Raw genomic sequence first — 3,012 nt, 5'->3', positions numbered from 1 at the left:
TGAGTTAATGAGAAACTTCATCCCTGATATTGTGGGGTTGTATCAAGCTTACCATGTGATTATGCATTAATCAGCACTTGATGCAAATTCTGGGGATGGCTGTAAAGCCACTTGATCATCTCTTGAGCATAGAAGCCGTCACAGATAATGAGAAATGTTATTTCTCTGATCCTGTACTGATTTATTATGCCTACAGAGTTAACGTATGCTGATTGCTGACTCAAGTATTTTTTTCATATATGAATAACTGCTCTGCCTTTTGTTTGAAAGGCTTGCAGTCACATGGCACAGATGAACAAACTTTGAAACTGTAGACTGTTATGGATAAATCATCGCTATCATGAAACACCTACCCAAATGAGGCTGGTCAAACAGCTCAGTCTGGGCTGTGCCACTGTGCACAGAAAAGCTTGCAGGACCAGCAGAGGCATGCATATATCTGGTACTGGCCTGCTGTTCCACCCTCATCTTATGTACATTTACTTTTTCCCCAGTGTCTAACCCTCAGTGTGTTTACTTGGTGAATCATCTTCAGTTAACCTTTCCTTCAAATTTCCTATACAGTCGTACCTTGGTTTTTGAACAGCTTAGTTCTCAAACGTTTTGGCTCCCCTGAGCGCTGCAAACCCGGAAGTGACTATTCCAGTTTGCAAACTATTTTTGGAAGCCGAACATCCGACAGGGGTTCCGTGGCTTCCGATTGGCTGCAGGAGCTTCCTGCAGCCAATCAGAAGCCACGCTTTGAGTTCCAAACATTTTGAAAATTGAACGTACCTCTGGAACGGATTCCATTCTACTTCCAAGGTATGACTGTATTAGTGGTGCCCATGCTAGAATGGCCACAAAGGGATGGATGAACAATTCATGTTGAAGATACAGCAAATAGGTGCTGGAGAAACCTCAAACTAAGTGGAAAACAAATGTGATAATTTTGACACAGCACTGTTTCCACACATACCTAGAGAAAGCAAACAGAAAAAGGGAGGAGGCACCGCAAACTGACATCTCACAATATCGGGCGTTGGGGAAAACAAACTCTCTTACACTGCTCACTCCTCCTCCTGGTGGTCGGCTGCTACCAATTCAGGCAGTTTGGGTATTACAACCCTATCCTCCAACCACCAGCCAAAGGGACACATTGCAGCTAAATAACTTGTTGCTGCCACAGGGACTGCATTATCAACACTGTACTGCCACCTATGGCTCAAGCAGTGTGCTACAGTAATGTCTGCTGCCACCACTGGCCGAAGATCAGTATTACACCAGCAAAATACAGCACCATCAAACAAGACACAGGGCTCATCCACACTTTAGTTTGGTCAGTGTTTTATTTTGTTTGCCTCATGATTTCTAGGCAGAGGTCTGGGGTTCATTTTTGTTTTCATTTGGTCCATTGCTTTCGCCAGGAAAACTCACTGTTAACTGCTGAATCGAAACAAGTGTCAATCTGCAGACAACCCGAGTGACATTTGTTACAATTCAGCAGTAAATGTGGTTTTCCTGGCCAAAGCAGCTGGGCAAACGAAAAACCTCCTGGACTTGTGCATAGGGACCTGTCCCTTGACCTGTGGAGGAGCCCGTAACTATATTGCATCAACAAGATGGTTTACTTTCTAATATTACAATACAGCAGCAACAACAAACTGAGGTACCTTACGCTGATACAGCACAACAAAGAACAGCAGCAAAATAATTCAGCAGTCATTTCAGACCTCATCAGAAAATTGAAAGAAGCTCTGGCAACTGAAATTGCAGCAGAGTTGAGACAAGAACACCTGCTTTGGAAACTCCAAACTTTCAACCAGACAAGTGCCAATAGCACAGAACCTGGGATACCTATGGACTACGCTTATACACAGCAGCAAAGCACTTTGGAGTGATGGAAGTTGTTATCCAACAAAAACTGGAGGGTCCACAGATTCCTAAGTCCTGCTGTAGCTTCTTACTGGCTTTCAACTGGAACAGGAGCCTGATCAACATCTTATCTCTTAATCCTCTTTCCTGATATGCAGCATGTGCCAAAGAACCACAGAACAGAACAGAAGTCCCCAGCATCATCACCTGGGACTGTCCCTTCAGGAGGGGGCAAATTCACCTCCTAGGCCCAAAAGTTTCCTTCGTTTGAAGGAAGCAGTCTTTTTTTCTTTTCTTTTTTAATCCTTGAATCAGAAAGACAGGGGGTCCTATACTTTGTAATTGCAATAGGGAATATATTCTGATTTTGTACATTTGTTGTGTACATATATTGTACATATATTCTGATTTTGTACATTTGTTGTGGTATAGCAGGGTTGTAGAACAAAATTCAGTGAACAGGAGGAGAGAGATGGAGCACATAGATCTATAATGGTTTACTTTATGTACTATGAACAAGGATCCAGATCAGAAGCTGTATTAAGTGAGTGCTTTAGAAGCCTAATACATCTGAGAGCATTTGCAATTTGTGGTTTTCCAGAGTAATGAATGCTCATCTAAAGCTCTAGTCAACATATTTTTCTATTGCCTTTAATAGAAATGGAGCTAGGCCAACATTAAGCACTTCTGAAAAATTCCATCCTACGTGGTTAGTTCTAGCTCCAGGGCAGCAATGCTTCTTGAGAATGAATTATGTACGTGAAAATTGCACAATCCATTTCTGGCAGTTCACACAATGGCATCCAGTCAACTTAAATGAGAAGTCCAATCTGTAATTGGTAAACTCCTCTCATTGTTGATTTATGCCTTTGATTTTAATACCTGAAGCAAATTGGCTGGTACAGTCTGAACATGATAGAAGAGTTTATTCTGGTTTTAATAAGACATCCAGAAAGGTGCTGAAAGAAAAATGAGATCCCAAAAGTCTGATATGAAGGATGAGCAAAAAAGAAATATCACAACTGAAGTCAAGTGAGACTAGCTTTGAATTAAGCTGTCAAATAGCAAAAATATTTAACTGCATGCTGTGCCGGAACATTGGGCATATAATTGGCAAATGCTGTTGGGAGAGGCTACCAAGTGGGTTAAGAGTTTGTG

Source organism: Podarcis muralis, chromosome 6 (assembly GCF_964188315.1).
Source record: "Podarcis muralis chromosome 6, rPodMur119.hap1.1, whole genome shotgun sequence".
NCBI classification, from domain to species: Eukaryota; Metazoa; Chordata; class Lepidosauria; order Squamata; family Lacertidae; genus Podarcis; species Podarcis muralis.
The sequence above is the reverse complement of the archived record's forward strand: the minus strand, read 5'-3'. Positions refer to the sequence as shown.